We start from the raw sequence: 21,878 nt of genomic DNA, 5'->3' as shown, positions 1-21,878 counted from the left end.
GTGGATCGAAAGGAAACATCAGTGACCGAGACGACGGCCCGGGTGGTGCAGCCAAAAGAAGCCTCAAAGGAAAAAAATTTTGAATTTAGATGCAATTCCGAAGATTCAGAAATTGAGAAGGAATTGGGTGATACATTGCATGGGAAGGAAATGGGGTCCTAGCATTTTGAAAATGAGGCTGGCTAGACCAAAGTCAGCAGTAAAAGGAGAGGAAAATTGAGCCAATCAAACAAAGCCCAACAAACCTCTAAAGACAAAGTGTCGGTGCACTCAAATCAGAAATTGGATCAGAACTGTGACTTTGGGCTATGTATGAGAGGAGCCGAATTAGGGGTGAAGACCGGGTCGGTTGGCGGATCTCAAGCACGCATGGCGTCTTCCAAACAGCAAGGGGTGAAGGGCAAAGCTATCCCCGTTGCGGTGCCGACTTTCACTGGCATTATAAAAAATGGACACAAGAGGTTGCGCCTTCTTCTTTGCAGAATTCACCATCGACTCCAAACTGCCTTGACGACACCAGCAAGCAGCAAATCAGCGAATTGGAAGGGTTGTCAGTGGAGGGACACAGATAAACCGGGCAACAACCGGGTAAGGACAAGCAAGTCTCAAGGGGATATGATGGTGGATCTTCATCATCTCGTTAGGGACTTTGGTTGAGGTTGGTCCTTTTTACAGTACAATTGTTTTATGGATTATTTATATTTAAGCTTTCTATTTTGGAATATTAGAGGGGCCTTTAAAAAATTGGCCCGAGTTCATAGTAAAGAATTAGTGAATAAATTTCACCATACTTTTTTCATTCTATTTGAAACCCATATTCCTTTCAAGAGGATAAAATCTTTTTGGAATAATCTAGGTTACCAGGGTGTTGGTATTGTTGAGGCTAATGGTCATAGTGGGGTATCTGGGTTCTATGTTCTAATTCAAATATTTCTGTGAGAGTATTGGATGTAGTTGATCAATGTATCAGTTTTGAAATTACTATGGGCAATACTTCTAGTTACAGCAGTGCGGTGTATGCTAATTCGCATATACATCGGCGTAAAGAACTGAGGGGTGACTTAACAAGGATTGCTAATATGATCCACGGACCTTGGATTGTGTTAGGGGACTTTAATGATGTGCTGTTGCAGAGTGAAGTTAGAGGGGGCAGTTTAGACTTGCTAGAGCAGAACAATTTGTGGAAACATTGGAGGATCATGGGCTGTTTGATATGGGGGCTATTGGGAGAAGATTCACTTGGTACAGGAAGATTAAAGGTGGAGTGCAGGTGGCTAAGAAGCTTGATAGAGCAGTCATCAATCAGGACTGATGACTAATATTTTCGGAGGCTTATACTGAGGTGCTGGCGCGCCTTCACTCTGATCATTGCCCATTATTCACTAGACGCAAGATGGCAAAGAGGGCTATCAAGGGCCATCGTCCATTCAGATTCCAGGCTGCATGGATGACTCATCCTCTTTTTAGGAATGTTGTTCATACAACTTGGAATAAAGGAGCTCCGGATGTGGTCAAATGTTTGTTGGAGGTTCAAAAAGATGCAACTAGCTTCAATAAAAAAGTTTCGGCAATATTTTTGTTAAGAAAAGGGAGCTAGAGAGGCTTTTGAATGACGTTCAGATTACTCTTGAGAGTCAGGAGGATCAACAGCTTAGGATCAAAGAGAAAATTTTGCATTAGGAACTGAATGATGTCCTTCTTCAATAAGAGCTGTTGTGGTATCAAAAATCTAGAGAACAATGGGTGCGATGTGGAGACAGAAATACAAAATTTTTTCATCTGCAGATGGTTATCAGGCGAAAGAGGAACAAAATTTATGGGTTATTTTTGGAGGATGGGTCTTGGGCCACAGAGACTTCGACTATAGAAATGGCGGCAAATTCTTTCTTTCAAAAACTGTTTTCTACAAGGGAGGATATTGACCTAGACGCCATGGGACATTTTCCTTGCCCGTCTCTTAGTACTGAGGTTTGTTAAAAGCTAGTGGAACCAGTGACGTCTGAAGAGGTTAAAAGAGCTGTGATGACCATGAGTTCTTTTAAAGCCCCAAGGTCAGATGGATTTCAAGCAATTTTCTACAAAGAGTTCTGCGACTCTCTTAGCAATGATGTGTGTGGACTAGTCAAGCAAGCCTTTGAGGGTGAGCCAATGATTGCGGCTATTTTCGATACTCTCATTGTTTTAATTCCTAAAGTGAAAGTTCCCTCTTCCTTACGGGAGTTTTGGCCTATTAGTTTATGTAATGTAATTTATAAAATTGTCACAAAGGTTCTAGTTAATAGGTCTAGACCTTTTCTGTCAGAGATCATTAGTCCTTTGCAAGGAGGGTTCATTACAGGAAGAGGAACCACAGAGAATATTATCATTGCTCAAGAGATTATGCACTTCATGAGGAACACCAAGTCTCAAAAAGGGACCATGGCGTTCAAGATTGATTTGGAAAAAGCTTATAACAGAGTAGACTGGCGTTTTTTGGAAGCGACTTTGGTTTGGTTTAGGTTTCCAAAGGCTACCATTAATCTTATATTGAATTGTGTGACTTCCTCTTCGTTGGCAGTTTTGTGGAATGGGAACAGGCTCCAAAATTTCATGCCAAAGAGAGGGTTGAGGCAAGGAGATCCCATGTCTCCTTATCTATTTGTACTCTATATGGAAATACTTGCCTGCTTTATCTCTCATAAAGTTTTTCAAGGTTTGTGGAACCCGGTAGCAGTTTCTAGGAACGGACCACGACTCTCTCATTTGATGTTTGCAGATGATCTTTTGCTTTTCTGTAAGGTATCAAAAGTTCAAGTAATAGAGGTTATGCATTGCCTGGACTTGTTTTCTAGAGTTCCAGGTTTAAAGGTAAATCTTCATAAGTCAAAGGCCGAGTGTTCCAAGAAGGTGTCATAGAAGAGAAAAGAGGTTCTCCCAGGGGTCTCTAACATCCGTTTTTGCAATGATTTGGGTAAATACCTGCGAATTAACATCGGTCATGCAAGAGCTTCCAAGAAGACGGCTCAGGAGGTTATTGAAAAAATTTCGAGGAAGCTCTCCAGTTGGAAAGGATGCCTGCTGAATAAGGCAGGGAGGCTTTGTCTTGTTAAATCGGTTATGGCCTCTATCCCGGTTTATGAAATACAATTTTCTCTTCTCCCAAAGTATCCATGTAATAAAATTGATTCCTTGATGAGACAGTTCTTGTGAAAAGGTCAAGCGACCGGCAAAGGACTGCCTCTGGTTAGGTGGGAGATCGCCATAACTCCTAAAAGGGCAGGAGGATTGGGTATTAGGGATACTACCTGTGCTAATATGGAGCTTCTGGGAAAGTTGGTATCAGATTGTCTAAATAATAGTGAAAAGTTGTGGGTGCAGGTTCTGAAGCATAAATATCTCAAGAATCAGTCTGGTATGAACGAAAATAGTAGAAATTCTTCATCGGCTACCTGGAAGAACATTTTTAGTGCCTATGAGCATCTCAAGGAAGGACTTCATTGAAATATTGGTAATGTCCACAAATTAGTTTGGTATGATGAGTGGACTCCTTTTGGTAAGCTTTGCAACTTTGTTCCTTATGTACATATTTCTGAATCAGATTTCATAGTGGCTGACTTGTGGAAAGGGGTGTCTTGAGAGGTTGATAGTCTTACCACGCCTATTCCGTATGAGATTAAGTAGTTTATTTGTAGTCTGAGATATCCTAGATCGACTGAGTTGGAGCCACAGTGGGAGTGGTGGCCTGCAGCAACAAAAAAGTATAGTGCAAGGGAGGGTTATAGATGGTTATTAAAGAAAACATTAAATTGGAATGTCAATAGTAACTGGAACTGGTTGTGCAATACAAACATTCCGGAGAAGTTCAAATTTACTATGTGGCTTGGCTTATATGATGCTCTACCAACTGAGACCTTTCGATTCAAGCGGCATTTAGCTTCTTCAGATATGTGTAAGAGATGTAACAAGGCGCAGGAGACTATAGAGCATTGCCTTAGAGACTCTGAATGATCAAAAGCAATTTGGCATATGTTGGATCCTAGTATCTTGGACTCGACGGCGGGTACTGCTCTTGAAGAGTGGTTTCGGAAGGCCTTGGCTAACAATGAGGCGTCTTTTGGTGCAGGGTTTTGGTGAGTATGGAGACATAGGTGCAATGATATATTCAATACTGATAACCCTTGGACAGACCACAAGGTTGTTGCCTTGGCTAGAATTACCGTCAAGGACTTACAGGTTTACAGGAATCGAAACAATGCCTTTAGGTCTCTCCGAAATTGCCTGTGTTGGAAACCACCGGTAGGCAATAATTTTAAAGTTAATTGTGATGCAAGCTTGTATCTAGATTCAAATTTAGCGGAATTTGGGTGTATTATTAGAGATTCTAAAGGAGATTGGATCTCGGGTTGCTCTGGAAGCGTTCCCCCTGGTCTATCATCAGATGTGAATTATTTGCTGCTTTGAGAGGGCTGGTTTTAGCATGAAATTGTGGTTTGAGGGATATATGTGAAACGGATTGCCTTGACATTATGCCCATCATGCATGAGCTTACAAGTGGGTATTCATCTGAAGTAACAGATTTGGTTCACAAGATTCAGGAGCTTTCATCTCGTCCTTGGCTTGTTCACGTTGAGTGTGTGTCCCGAAAAAGCAAATAGAACTGCAGATTGGATGGCTAGATATGATGCCAAGAGTAACTCTAATCATGTTATTTGGTATGAACCTTGTGCTGATCTCTAGCAAATCATCTGATCGGATATAGGATAATGTTTACTTTATTTCTTTCCATATTTAGACACAATATATATATATATATATATATATATATATATATATATATATATTGTTATTGTCATATTCTTCTAATATTTATTTTTTTAATTTTTGTTAATATTATTTTATTTTAATTATAATTAATTTATAAATTTATTTCATTCTCTTGTATAAAGTTCATGTCTTTTTTATTTTTCTTTAAAAATTTAGTATTTAATTTTATCTTTTTTATATTTTTATTCTTTATTTGTATACTGGTTGTTTTATATACTCCAATGTTGTTGTCAAGGTCTCCCTCACTTTAATGGCACCGCTTTGAGCAATCAATGAGTTCTCGTAGTTTAGAACTCTCTTATGGACTTTGAAATTCAATTCAAATTAAATATATATATTAAAATCATTAATTCTAAACTAATTTTTGGAAATTTCCAGCTCGAATCGGTTATTTAGCTCAAACTCGGGTTTTGGCTAAATTCAGTTTCCGGCACTAATTTAATAAATCAATTATCCTCGAATCGGATCGTATTTAGGGATGTTAATGAAGCGAGATGAAAGATGCCTTTTTACTCTTCATCTTCGTCTCTAGAATTAATCTTCGTTCTCGCCCCATTCTTTATCATGGAAAATAATTATCCCCATTTTCATTTCTCGCATTTCTTGCATTCCTGCAGGGTCCTATTTTTCATCTCTCTATATTTAATATTCATATAGAAATTATAATAAAAAACACCAAAACACAAACTATAAATATTATTACAAACACACAAACATATCTTATCCAAAATTATAAGTCCAGAAATATAACATAACAAATTATAGTACATAAAATAAAATCTTAAACAATAGGTTAGGATTTTTCAATAAGTGAAATTACTAAAAGAACTCCAATATTAAAAATAAAGTAAGGATTATTAAGTAAGTTAAAAAATTCGGAGAATTATCGGGGATGGAGCGGGGATCCCCGCTCGGGTCCCGCGCCCATACCGGAAAAATTTCGCTCTCCATCCCATCCCCACGGAAAAATTCTCCACTATTAGGGTCCAATTCGGAGTGGTTTCTGCAGGGATCCCTCCTGAAAATTTTTGACACCCCTAATCGTATTTACATATCCGCAGTAAATATTCGCATTTGATTCGAAAACTGCAGATACGATTTGATCCACACATTGATCGGATCGGATAGGATCCGATCCGCACCCTTTACGGATCGGATCGCGGATATCTATTCTACATCCGCATATTCAATTCACAGATCCGCACAATAATAATTAAAAAAAATAAATATATATATGTTTGGTATTATATTTACTTGTTTGTATGTTTTAATTAGTAATTATTATTCATATATTGTATTATTTTATTTTTGTTATTTAAAAAGTTTGATTAAAATTATTTTAGGAATAAATAAACTTAAAAATGTGAAAGAAATATTTTTATTGAATTTTTTACATAGAAATATGATTAAAAAAAATATTCAATTATGCAAATATATCCGATATTCAATATCCAATATTCAATCATGTACAAATTAAATCGGATCTAACACTAAAAAATACGAATATCATATCCAATAAAAATTATGCAGATCGAATCAAATTTTGGACTATATCCAATTCAATCTGATTTGCGTACACAGGGTCCGAGATCATCAACAACATGTGACATTTAATATATTTTTATCATTGTTGGAGTAGCCGCTATTTTTCATATATTTTTATCATAGGGTGTGCTCATTATTCTACGACGTTGTCAAGTCAAAGAAGCAAGATTTTATTTATTTATTTTTTCTAGAAGGAGATCAGACTAAGCTTAATCTTTACAAATGTGTTGAAATATAAATACTCTATTTTGAGTATTTTCACGTATAAATATAGGCGGCTGGCTACATTATAGGGATAGCTACGCGTACGTTATAAGGTTTTTAATTTTTTACTACATACATTAAGTTATTTACGCGTGGTTAACTGGTTAAGTGGTTTAGTGTATTGATAAAAAATATATATATTTTTATTTTTAGTGTTAATAACTATACCACCTGTATATAAAAATAGTTATTAAATTCATTATTTATATAAAATAATTATTGAAATACACATTAAAAATATATAAAATAAGATATATATTTATACACAAATGTATAAAAAATTTGGTTACACATAATATTTTATAATTTTAAATGGTTAGATTATAATTTTCAAAACTTATTATTTAAACAGTCTTTACTAAATAGGTAGTATTGTATTTCTTGTTAATTAAAGAAATTTTAATTTTTTATTTGTTATATTTTATTTCAATAATTTAAATTTAGAATTTAAAATTTAAAATTTAAAATTTAATATATTTATATTTTATATTTTTGATAACAAATTAATTTTCAAAAAATACTGTAATTTTACTCTCTTTTTTTTAGCGTATTAACAATCATCGTTTTTTAAAATACATATGAAGATACTTTTTAAATTTATTAATATAGAATTTTTCGAGTTATATACAAATTTTTCTTATACTTAAAATAATATTTAAGGAATAAGGAATATTCATACTGCATGAAGCATATGTGTAAGACTTCAAAGTCAATGATGTAACTTCCTACAATATATCTAAAGGATACAATGTACTGTTGTTATCATCTACTTTAGGAAAATGTTCGTATATATGCCGGTGTCTTTGAAATATATAACTTTACCCATTTAGATATAATAATAAAAAAAATATAAAGTTTAGATTTAACGAATGAAACACACATGATGACATGAACATGCAGACTGAGCGGTGAACATGCAACCGATTTTTCCTTTAACAAGTTTTTTATGATTGAAGTGGTCAGCTTGTCATTGTTGATAAATTTTAAAAGCCATTTTTTCCAATAGCCATATGTGATATGTCTTGGTTGAGCTGCACCCTGCACTAGATAGTATTATTTTTTTTTTCTTTCTTTTTTTTTTGAACGAGTCTCACAACAATAATTATGAATTTTTTATTTTAATAAATAAATTAATTATAATAATTATTGAAATAAATAATTTAAAAAATATTTACTAAAATAAATATCATTCTCTTATTTCTGTAAACGAGATAATTTTGCATGTATCTCTGTTTACAATGTAAATAAGATATATGTATTTATAAATAATTAAATATAATTTTTAAAAATAATAAAAAATATTAATAATTTAAATTAGATCAAACTCTTAAAAATAAAATGTTTCAAATAATAGAAAAAGTCCATTTTAAATAACAATGATTGACTCTTGTTCATTAATAAAAATCATCCAACTAATCAATCCATCTTCCTTGAATTTTTTTGGGATAAGATTATTTAAATTATATTTTAAATTGGACAAATGTATTTTTATATTCTCAAATTTAATAAATAAGCCAAAATCAATGTAATTTTTTGATACGATATTATATTAAGAAATAAAAAAACTAAATAAAAATAAGAGAGAATATAATAAAAACGTCTAGAATTAGAATAAAAATTAAAAATTTTAATTACATCATATATGCTCATATTATTATATTATATTTTTATTTATAATATAATTATTTAATTAAACTATAGACTCAATATTAATTCTAATATTTTTAAAAAAATAAAAAAAGTAAGTATTAATGCCTTTATAGGTGTCTTTTAGTTGGATCTCTTCTCTTCTATTAGGTATGCTAGCTAGTTAATCCTCTTACATATGCATTCAACTTAGACCCAAAAAGAAAAGATAAATAAATAAGGAAGAGCAATAACCTAGCCAAAACATTTAGCGGCTTATTTTAATCTTTTTAATTAATAAGATGGATATTTTAAGAATTTAACTCCTCACTAAACAACAAAAATAACATGAGTAACTTATTCTTACATGACATGCCATATTTCATTGAAGTAGCGCGGAATACTGAATAATTTTCCAATATTTTATGACCGTTTGCTTGTTTCCGAGCAATACACAAGCCATTTGGTTCGTATAATGGTAAAGAAAAAATAATTATTAATTATTAATATATTAAATTTATAAATATTTTTTACAGCCTGCAATGTTGAGCCACCGGTAATCCTCCTAACAAGACAAATCCAGTTGAAAACCAGGAATTTTTTGTGATTTTATTTCGAGTAAAATAAACTTTGCCAGTGATTTAGGTCTCACTCTACCAAGTTGGTAAGTCAAAGAAGCAAGATTATTTTTCTTAAAGGAGATCAGACTAAGCCTAGTCATTACTAATGTGTATATTGAAATATAAATATTTTATTGTTTTATTATATTTATATCTATTAAAATTATTTACATGTTAAAAATAATTATATGGAATGCATGTACTCCTACACGTAGATGCGTCAAAATTTTTGACCCAATGGAACCTAACGAACTGTACTCCTCTTACAGTTACACGTAGATGCTTTGCTGCGTGTAGGGATTTTCATGTCTCCATCGTCCATGAGTTCATAAATTTCTACTTTTAAAGCATATAGTCAAAAAACTACCTATTAGTAAGGAAGGTGGGATTTTTTATTTTAATAAATAAAATAAATATAATAATTATTGAATTAAATAATTTTAAAAATTATTATTGAAATTCGTCAGTCTCTCTTATCTCGTTTACATTGTAAATGAGATAATTTTATACGTATCTCGTTTACAATGTAAAAGAGATAAAGTTCGGCGACGACTATATATATAACTCGTTGACAGTATTTTATCGAATTTTTCAACCACTTTCTTCTCTCTTTTATCTCTTTCTGACCATATAATGGATAAATACGACGATGGCGCATGCAGCTGATAATGACGGAGACATCAACAGGCTGAACGAGATTTTATATTACGCCGGGGCAACCGACTTTGCAATTAGTTCTGTTATGTTGAATTTTATACAATCCCATATAAATATATGTGTGTATGTAGCCATAGTTAGGATAGTCGTCAAGAACTAAAATATAATTTGTATAGTTAGAAATAGGTCACCTGATAAAAATTGGAACTCTCTTTTATTTCACTTGTGTTAAGTTGTTATTACATAATTATTAGTTTGAAACTTTATTTTATTTCTTTTAATTTCATCAAATTTATAATTAGATTTTTATATTTTTTAATTTAATTATTATACTACTTTTAATTTTATAATTAGATTTTTTATATCAAATATATTAAAACTAATAGAATAATATTTTTCTCAAAAATATATAACTAAATATCTAATTATGTTCTTAATTATAAATATCTATAATTTATAAAAAAATATTTATTTAACATTAATTTTTTTAATGATGAAAAGATATAATTACAAAAATTAAAACAGTGTAAGAATTTAATAAAAAAATATAGAAACTTATTTAAAATTTTAGTGATATTATAAGGACTATTAAACTTCAAAGAACCAATAAAAATTTTAAAATTATTTATTGATAATTGTGAACATATATTTTTTTTCAGAGGTCTCGCTTTCTACTATCCCGACGAGTGAGCGAGTCATACCCTTTCTCCACCCGACGTCATCATCTCGTATCTAAGGGAGGCTGGATTCGGTGACATTGTGATCTCAGGGATTTCACATTCAACAATTCCCTGATTACGACATTCGTGGAGCGATGGCTTCCGGATACCCACACGTTTCATCTCTCATGGAGTGAGGCCACTATCACCCTACAAGACATGGCGTACCACCTAGGACTACATGCCCACGGGAACCCTGTTGGGGATGCTTCCGTGACTTCGGTAAGTGGTACCACACGGAGACGTGGCAGTTGGTGGAACGGCTGCTGGATGCCAGGCCTTCAGCGACTCCACAGCAGGCGGCACAGAGAAAGGAATCGTTCAGATTGAAGCTCGTATGGCTGCGGGATTGTGTTTGCCAGATACCTCGGATGGACAACCCAGAGACCCTCAGAAAGTACGCTAGATGCTACATCATGTTACCAATCAGAGGATATCTGATGACGGATAAGTCGAACAACTTGGTCCACCTGCGTTGGTTCCCACTTCTTGAAGACTTTGGGCGGTGTCTAGCGTTGTCTTGGGGCTCGGCCATGCTGGCCTGGACATACCAGTCACTGTGCTCGGCGGCACACCGAGGCGTCACAACGCTGTTGATGTCCTAGATATACCAGAGATTTCTTCAGTGGTGTCCACCGGAGCGAGCAATCTACATGTATCATATGGCTGTGAGGTAACAACTGTTTATGTCTTTATTTAGTTATCAACTTGTAACTTCTTACGACCTTTTGCATAATGAACTGCTTTTATTCTTTTGATTGGTGTCAGGTTGGTTGGACTGCAGCAGCAGAGCAGAGATCAACATAAGGCTAGGGTCCTGCGATGGAGAGTATCGATCGACAAGTTACGATTCGATGAGGTTAGTATCATGTTTGACACCACCACATTTTTATTTTAGTGTTTTATGTTGCATTTGTTTATAAAGGCTAATTATTAGTTATATCATGGTTCTCTCAGTTTGTATAGAGGTCGTACGATGACCCTGCTCTGCAGGCTCTGTATCCTCATTGGTTCGTTGAGGAGGAAGAGTGGGGAACATGGATGTCAGTCATCCCTGTTAGCTTGTTTGCTTCAATGTTGTGCAGTTTTACCAGGTTGATCGGGTAAGGCGGCAGTTCAATGAGGAGCAGTAGGAGCCTGACACTCCAGTCAACCTTGACAGGTATTGCTGAAGTCTTATTTATCTTTTCTTTTCTAAGTTTAGAGTTAAATTATTACAATCAACAGATGTGCCCCCAGTCAACTCTGTCATACTAGTTACTTATCTTTATTTTTTTCTGACAGGCTCCTGACATCTACCGTCCGGGGTGAGGATGTGTGGTGGCCTGACAGACATCACGATTGGTACGACGGATGGTGTAGTCGTTTTGATCCAGGCCACAGGATCTCCATTCTGCACATGTTTGACACCAGGCCGACTCAGGAGTATTATTAAAATTGGTGGCGTGGGACTTGCCGTGGTAGGCACCTGTCAGGCAAGGAGGTTTTGGAGGATCTGAGGCTCATCAAGTTACCCGCCGACGTACAGTCCACTGCCAGACAATCGAGGGACGATCTCCACCTTTTCCAGGGCGTGTCGGGTCGGTGTAGGCGTGCGAGGGAGGTTAGGACGGATACTCGATGATCTGCTCGAATGGATAAGGGTGCTAAAGATCGCAGACCAGGCGAAGGGGTTAGAAGGGAGAGGGTCAGGCAAAACATAGCGCACAGCTGCCTCGACGGACGTCTTCGATACAAACTCTTCGTCATCACCCTCTTAGAAGAATTATTGTCGCCACTATTGACAACGTACTCTTTGTCAGAGTCTTCCTCACCCATCTCCATGTCCTCTGATCCACAGGAATAGCGACATGAGTGGGTGGTGGTGCGAGAGGTCAGTCGTCCTATACATATATTGAGTGTACAGAACCACCACAATCAACATCTCCAACCTCGACAGAAAGCTCCATCACTTGCTCTGCCATGATTTTTCCATAAATTTCTTGCATGAGTCGAACATGCTCGTCCCCTATAAGACGAAATAGTCGAAATTGGAATATTCTATTACCTGCCAGCAACCTATACCCCCACCCTTCTGACCTTCCTTGTTTCTGTGCCACCAAGGTTGCTTAATATCAAACTCTTCAACTTGGACAACGAACTCACATGCTGAGTGTGCAACAGAATTGGATTCTCACACCCAAATATCACCACATTGTCGCCATTTCTCATTCGAGAATTGGGGTAAACATACACAACTATGTATACGCTATTGCTGGCCATTGTTACCTTCTTTTTGTGAGAAAACGAGACAGAAAAAGATATGAAATGAATGTAGAGAATGTCAAGGGTTATACATCCTTTTATAGCTGCTGAAAAATTATCTCACTGTATCTCATTTACACTGTGGACGAGATAAGCTTCCACGCATCTCATTTATACTGTAAACGAGATACGAATAAAATTATCTTGTTCACAGTGTAAACGAGATAAGAGAAGTTGACGAATTTCAATAATAACTTTTAAAATTATTTAATTAAGTAATTATTACATTTATTTTATTTATTAAAATAAAAAATTTAGGAAAAGTTTCCCATTAAAGTTTAAAAATTATTTAGTAGTATATAATAGTATTATTTATTTGTTTTATTAAATTATTAAATTTATCTCTATTATATTAAATAAATATAAAAATTATTTTATTAGATTTTACTCTATATATATATAAAATTATTGTGTTAATTAAATTATTGATGTCACAACTAATTTATTAAGAGAAAAAAATTCTACTCACTTTTTTTAAGAGATATTAAAATAACATTTCTTTCTTCTTTATTTGTAAAATATGCACTCATATCTCTTATAACGTTAAAAAAAATTTTCTTTAATCAATTTTAAATTTTTTGGTTAACTAATGTTAGTTTTATCTATTTTTAAAAAAAAATAAATTAATTTTTACAAAATTACTCTTTAGCAAAAATTTCATTTTTTTTGTGATTAAATTTTATATACTAAAGTACTCTTTACCAAATTATTTTTTTACTGATTAAATTGTATTTTTATTGAAATATTATTTTAAAAAAATTTTAATGATTAAATTTTTTTTAAGATATCCTTCAATAATTTTTAATTATTAAATTGTAATTTTACCAAAGTTTTTGTTAACGATTATTTTTGTACTTTATTATTAATTTTGTGATGTCAATATATATTATTTTAATTTTAAATTAAAAAAATATTACCACTGTTAATATATATGATAATTAATATTAATAAATAATTTGTTTCATATAATTATTAAAAATTATTAACAATTTTATCAAAATTTAAAAATAAGTTGTGATGGATAAATCCCAAATTTAAAAAATTATCCTCTCATTCCTTCACATCTTTACAAAACAAATTTTTTAATAATTAAAATATTATTAAAGAATATCTTAGGATAAAATAATTTAATCATTAAATTTTTTTTAAAACATTTTGAAAAAAATTCAATTTAATCAATAGAAAAATAATTTTTTAAAGGATATTTTAGTATAAAAAATTTAATCACAAAAAATTAAATTTTTATTATAGAATATTTTTGTAAAACATAATTTATTTTTTCTTAAAAAATGGCAAAATTAATGTTAGTTAACACAAAAAATTTTAAATGAATTAAAGAGGAAGTTTTTTAAAAATTATAAAAGAAAGAAAATGAACATTTTACAAATAGAAAAGAAAAGACTAAAGAGTATCATTTTAACATTTCTCAATAGAGAGAAAAGTGAAATTTTCTCATTTATTTAACTTAATTATTACTTTATTAGAATTTTTTAAGTTAATATATTTTATCAAATATATAGTTAATATACAAACAACTTTAATATTGAGTTACATTTTTGTATACCTTGATTAATTATTTTTAGTATTTGATAATGAGAAAGTGATTTAGTCACTTCAATTTTATTTACTAGAATTTTTTCAATTTTATTAGATGTATGTGCATGCAATCTAAATATCAGTAATTGAACTTAAATGGAATTTGTGTGTGTGTTCTTTTTTAAATTGTTTGCAACTAAACTAATAAAAAAAATGTTTATTTGTTGGTTTTTTTTCTTTTAAAATTAACTTTAATTTTGAAAATCACCTATAGTTGAAAGAACTACTCTCTATTATGAATACTATAATAAAGAGTCAATTTTATAAATATATAAAAGATAATTTTTTAATACTTATTTAATAATACATATAAAAAGAGAAAGAGATTATATTTTCCTAAAAAAAATTAGTAAAATAAAAAAATAAAGTTCTACTAATCAAATTTTAATGAAAGATAACAAACTCACGGTATCATAACTCAATACTGATTGAGAATAGCCAATTTGAATTCCAACCAAATTAGTCACGAAAAGAAGATTCTTAGATGCCAACGAAATTAAGTATTAGTGCCTGCTCTTGACTTCTGATATATATATATATATATATATATATATATATATATATATATATAAAATGTGAAGATCATTAATTTTTTGTATCTACCGGTCCACGTGCATGCATGTGATATGCTACCACCATCTGACAAGCCAAATTACCAAAAACCCTTCCCCTCGATTCCTTATAAATTTCAAGCAAGCTACAACCAAATATTTCATTACATACAACACAATCACTAAAGTGTGTCTGGTAACAAACAAAATTGGTCGTACAAACGAAATAAGTAGATACCATGGCACCATCATTAGTAGCAACTTATTCCGTTGATCCAAAAAAAACCAACTTCATCAACCAAAGTTACCAAACTACCCACATCTTCAGATCAAAATTACCAGACATACCTATCAACAATACCATTCCCCTCCACACTTATTCGTTTCAAAAACTCCCCCAAGTCTCCAACCGCCCCTGTCTCATCACCAGCGATGGCAAGGAGTACACCTATGCTGATGTCCACCGCGCTTCTAGAAGCTTGGCCATGGGCCTTTTCAACCTTGGAATCCGCAAAGGTGACATCATAATGATCCTACTCCCAAACTCTCCGGAATTCGTGTTCTCCTTTTGGGCTGCTTCTATGCTGGGCGCAGCTTCAACCCTTGCCAATCCTTCTTACACATCTCTTGAAATCACGAAGCAGCTCAAAGCCACCAAGGCCAAAATCGTCATCACACATGCCATGCACGTGCACAAGCTCAAACAAGAACAAGAAGAAGGAAACACATTTATAGTAATACTTATACCATATACATTATTTTTGTATCAACATATTATTATCTTTTTTCATTTAAAATTGTGGTGTTTTTGTATTTATACAATATAGGTGATAACTGTGGACAAGCCACCAGAGAAGTGCATGAGTTTCTCGACGGTTTCCAGAAATGAAGGAAAGCTGCCAGAGGTGGATATTAACCCTGACGACATGGTGACACTGCCATTTTCCTCCGGCACGACGGGGTTATCAAAGGGTGTGGTTCTAACACACCGGAGTCTGATAACAAACGTGGCTCAGCAGGTGGAGGGAGAGAACCCTAACTTGCACCTGAAGGAAGAGGATGTAGTGCTTTGTGTGTTACCCTTGTTTCACATTTACGCACTACACTGTGTGATGTTATGTTCTATGAGAGTAGGGTGTAGGGTTTGCTTATGGAGAAGTTTGAGATGAGGGCGATGTTGGAACTTGTGGAGAAGCAGAGGGTTTCAGTAGTGATGGCAGTGCCGCCGTTGGTGGTGGCACTGTCAAAGAACCCTGCGGTGGAGGAGTATGACCTTAGCTCCATCAGGATGGTGATGTCTGGAGGTGCCCCGCTTGCAACTGACATTGAGGAGGCTTTTCATAGTAGGTTGGCTCGAGCAATCCTTCGACAGGTACACAAATAATACGAGGCCAGAGACTCTGATACTAAAATTTTAATTTTAATTTTTTAAATTTTAGTATTTTAGTATTTAAAAAAAAATAAAGACTAAAGATTAAAATTTTTAAGAATGAAAACTGAAATTTTAATTATATTTTATATTTAAAATATTTTAATTTTAATTAATTAATTTTTTATTTTTAATTTTTGTGTAAATTAAATTAAAATTTTATTTTTATTTTAATATTTGTCTTTCATTTTACACTAAATATAATATTAATATTTATTTTAATTTTTATGTCTCTGTCTCTATCTCTAAATCTCAAACTCTTTTTCAAACACTATCTTAAGGTCATTAGGATTATATTATGGTGACTACTATAGTTATAGTATTTTAAAAAATATTTTTCTGTGATACACAATGAATTTTTGTAAATATTGCTAAAAAAGCATAATCAAAATATAAGAAAAAATATGATTTTAATTTTAATATTTATATAACTACTATAATTACTTTAATATAGACATATTAAAATTTATTATAATATTAAATAGTTTAATTAAATATGTAAAATTATCGATATAAAAATACTATATATGAACAATATATATTAGATCCAGAGATTGGTAGATAAATAATATTAGGTTCAGAAATTGGTACTAAAAATTTTTAAAATTTTAGTATTTTAGTATTTTTAAAAAATAAGGATATAAGAGATTAAAATTTTTTGGAACGAAGACTGAAATTTTAATAACATTTTATGCTTAAATTATTTTTATTTTAATTAATTAATTTTAAATTTAATTTTTGTACAAATTAAATTAGAATTTTATTTTTATTTCAGTTTCTTACTTCTATTTTATATCAAACACAATACTGATACTTATTTTAATTTCTGTCATTTAGTCTTTATTTCTCAATCTCAATTTTTCAATCTCTATTTCTCTTTCAAACACTACTTTAAGGTCATTATGATTATATTATAATGACTACTATAGTTATAGTATTTTAAAAAATATTGATAAAGTTAAAAAATATTTTTTTTTTCTGATAAACAACGACTTTTTATAAGTATTGCTAAAAAAATATAATTAAATTATAAAAAAAATATGATTTTAATTTTAATATTTATATAACCACCATAACTATTGTAATATAGACATATTAAATTTATTATAATATTAAGTAATTTAATCAAATATGTAAACTTATCGATATAAAAATTTTTAATTATCATTTTCATATAAAAATATCTTTATGTAAATAGTCTTTTTTTACAAATATGTCTTTACAGGCTTTAGGAATGACAGAATCAGGACCAGTGATATCAATGTCATTAAGTTTTGCAAAGCATCCAATGACAACTAAATTAGGATCATGCGGTACTGTCATCAGAAATGCAGAGATGAAAATCATTGACCCTCTAACAGGCTCTTCTCTCTCTTATAATACTCCGGGTGAAATTTGTATTCGAGGTGAACAGATTATGAAAGGTATATATCATGATAAAAATTTACGTGTAATTATTTTTATGTAAAAGGTATATATTATTGTAAAAATTACTTTGGAACTATCAAAAAATTAGTCATTCTGAATAAATATATTTGTAATTAATCCGTCATTTTTTTCAGTTAAATTTGGTTCAACTTGTTTAGCCTATATTTTAAACATGTTTAATTTTAGAGACAAAATTTATCTGTTTAAAGTTTAAACAGATATATAGACTAGTTCGATGAGTTTAATCCATTTTAACATTTCTAAAATCAGATAAAAAAATAAAAGTGTAATGTATACTTATTTTTTTCCTCATACAATATTTTACAAGAAAAATATAATAATAAAAATATATAATTATAAAAAATTAATATATATGAATAATAAAAAATAAAAAAGTTATATTTCTTAATATTTTTGTTAAAAATAATAAATTAATATATTAATTCAGTATTTTAAAATATAATGTTTAAATTTGTTTCTCAACATAATTTTAATGTCTCAATATTTATATCTTAATGTTTCATACTTAAAAACAAACGCAATTTAAAGACTTTTTTAACTGATTTTCTATTTAACACTGCAACTTATATTTTGGTGATTTCTTGGATACCTCAAATATAAATAGGTATTATTAATTTAAAATATATCAAATCATTTAATTGTACTCAATATATTTTGATCCATATTTTTTATTTATTATTTAAAGATATTTTTATAGGATAAATTATTAAAATTACTTTGATTTTTGAAAACATGATAAAAATATCTTTTACTTTTTTAATTGATGATAAAAATTTCTTTTTCTAAGGACAAAAATATTTGTAAATATTTTAAAATGTGACAAAAATATTCAATATTAAATATTTATTCTCTAAAAATATTTTAGCATTGGATTTTGATTTTTTTTTTACAAACATAATTAAAAAATTGAGATATTTTTATCTTTAATATTTAGTAATTTTACTCTTGGTAGATATTTTGCAATATTTTTCAATGGCCAAAGATTTAAAAAAAAAAATAAAAAAATTAGAGATTAAATTTTAATATAATTTTATTTATTTTATAAATAATTATTCAAATATTCATACACAATCTTAAATCAAATGAATAAATGATTTATCAAATACAAAAAATATTTGTCACTTATAAAAATATAATATTCTTTCTCTCTATCTCCCTCCAATATATTTTGAAATATCAGCTTGTTCCTTTTTTATTTTTCCAAAAATCGAACCAATATATTAAAACAGATTGGATACTAATTTTCTTATTTTTACAATTTCACAATATTTAAAGATATAGTATATAGAAGAATGAAGAACACCAAACAACAATATTTGGATTTAATTATTTTTAGAGAAACTCTTTTATAAATTGAACGGCAAGTTACTATCTTTTTGAATTATATATATGTTCTTAATTTCATGTTTTTTTCATTAACACATGATACTTTATGATTAAACAATTAATGTAACAAATATATTGTGTATGATATCTGAATAATGAGAAGGCGACAGCAGAAGCAATTGATGAAGAGGGTTGGCTTCATACCGGTGATATTGGGTATGTGGATGATGATGATGAACTTTTCGTTGTTGATAGACTCAAGGAGCTCATCAAATTCAAAGGCTTTCAGGTTTATATTCTTAATTAATCTACATATTTTTATTAATGGATTTTCATTTTAAATACGATACTATCATTTTCAAAACAAATATAATGCAATCCACGCGTTGATTTAATTTCTAAAATAATATAACATGATTAAAGCATTTTTAGTAACACCAATTGGCGATTTGATTTTGATAACTACTGTAATCTTTTTTAAAAATATTTTATTTAGTCTCAAAAGCTAAATATAATTAATAAATTAATATCATGGTAATTATGCTTATTATTATTCCTTTAATTTTATCATATACAATATTAGGTAGCTCCGGTAGAACTTGAAGTCCTTCTTATGAGCCACCCTTCCATTGAAGATGCAGCTATTGTCCCGTAAGTATATATAATTATATATAGGTTTAATTATTCTTTTAGTCTTTAAAATTTCGTAAAATTTTTAATTAGGTTTCTTATTTTTTAATTTAATTCTTGCACTAAATTTTTTTAACTAAATTTCTATATTTTTTTTTATTTGAATCTTTGTATTAATTTTTTTTAGTTAAGTTCCTATACAATTAAACCAATTATGAGGGACCTAATTAAAAAAAATTCATGCAGAGACCAAATTAAAAAAATATAAAAATCTAATTAAAAATTTTTTTAATTATAAGATTAACAAAATAATTAAACTTTATATATATATATATATATATATATATATCATTGAAATTAATTAAGCTAGCTATTAGCTATATATATATCATTGAAATTAATTAAGCTAGCTATTAGCTAATAATAATAATAATAATAATAATAATAATAAATTTATTATTATTATTATTATTATTATTATTATTATTATTATTATTATTGAGTAATAATAAGTAATTAAATGTTTTGTTGCACACACATGCATATATAGGCAAAAAGATGATGTAGCTGGTGAAGTACCAGTTGCTTTTGTGGTGAAGTCATCAAATGACCCTATTACTGAAGATGCTGTAAAGGACTTTATAGCTAATCAGGTAAATTATATAATATATATGATGTATATTAATTAATTGTATTTGATAAAAAGATAATTAATTAATAAGACAATGCATGACATTTTTTAATTTAATTTGTGTGAACAGGTAGTATTTTACAAGAGGCTACATAGAGTAATTTTCATTGACGCAATCCCAAAATCTTCAATCGGCAAGATATTAAGAAAAGAACTCAAAGCAAAGCTCGCTAGCTACCATTAAATTCGCTGCATTTAGTTTGTTTCTTATTCTATATACAAAGTCAATGATGATGTCAATGTGTCTTTGTATGTTTTATCCCTATGATGGATTGAAGACTATGATTATTATTATTATAATAAATTAATCGAGTGATCACACATTTAATTACTTAGATAAGTACCGAGAGTCTAAATTTCCATCTCATATATATAGTAAATTATTAATCAATAATACACCTTTAAATAATATCCATTAAAATACAGATAAAGTATTAAATTAGTGTTTTACGTTTAGACGTAATCCTATTTTAATTTTTAAAATTTAAAATATTCTATTTAAATTAAAAAAATTATTTAGTTTTAATATAGTTCAACTGTGAGATCAAAATTAAATAATTAACGAAAAAATGTCTTATATGACAGCAATACAAAAATAAAGTCGATAATATAGAGAACAAGTACAAGCTCTAGAGACACAAAATCAACTATAGATGCATTAATATATTTATTTATCATTCTTCTTACAATTTAAATAAAATATTTTTTATATAACTAAAAAGAATGATAAATAAATGTATTGATGCATTTACGGTTCATTTTGTGCCTCTGGAACTTATACTTGTTTTCCAAATTATCGACCTTATTATTCTTATACTGCTGCTATGTAGGATATTCCGTTAATTATTTAACTTTTATCTCACAATAGAATTACATTGAAGTTAAATAAAATTTTTTTGGATTCAAATATATCACTTTTGTTGGGCCACCATGAGGAGCTTTTGACCATCGGAAAGATTTCGGGGAGGAATCAAGTGAGAGAATATAAGATGAGAAGACACCACATCCAACTCAAAACCCATCTTATGTTCTCTCACTTGATTCCTCCCCGAAATTTTTTCGGTACGGTGTCCCAACAAGTGGTATCAGAGCCAATAGTTAATCGGACTGGTTTTAACTTTTAAGGGGTATTCAAGGTAAAGCATCAAAAGTTTTTCTGTCAAAGGTGGTCCCGGCAGCGTATCCCACGGTATTTTACAACGATGTGATAGATGAATACTCATATGTGGTGGAGGAGCTACAGGGGAGTTGATGCTTGATGTGGAGACTCACACTTGAAGGGGAGATTGTTAATGTTACAAGTGTGAAGTGTGTGAAATTAGTCTCACATTGAAAAAAATAAGAAAGATTGAGGAATTTATAAGATGAGAGACACATTAATTTGACCTCTTAAAGTTTTGAGTTGGATGTAGTGTCTTCTCATCTTATGTTCTCAACAACCTTAACAGAATTACGCCTAAACGTAAAAGACCAATTTAATACTTTATCCTCAAAATATTATGCATTTGGTTTATAATATTTGTCATGTAAATTGGTTAATTCCTCTATAAATTTTGACTAACCTTTCTTTTTTTTAAAGAAAAGAAAAAGGAAATTGAGTAACCTAAATATCAAGGATTGGTTATAAAATTATTTAAAAATATCTTTATTAATAACTAATTATTATGT

The 21,878-nt window shown here is 30.3% G+C and overlaps 1 pseudogene; it reads left to right on the top strand.

Moving 5' to 3' along the window:
• Nucleotides 1-14,846: 14,846 nt before the first annotated feature.
• LOC112789303 (4-coumarate--CoA ligase 2-like) lies at nt 14,847-20,550 on the top strand (annotated as a pseudogene).
• Nucleotides 20,551-21,878: the final 1,328 nt, after the last annotated feature.

Source organism: Arachis hypogaea, chromosome 3 (assembly GCF_003086295.3).
Source record: "Arachis hypogaea cultivar Tifrunner chromosome 3, arahy.Tifrunner.gnm2.J5K5, whole genome shotgun sequence".
NCBI classification, from domain to species: domain Eukaryota; kingdom Viridiplantae; phylum Streptophyta; class Magnoliopsida; order Fabales; family Fabaceae; genus Arachis; species Arachis hypogaea.
This window is presented reverse-complemented; position numbering and strand designations above follow the sequence as displayed.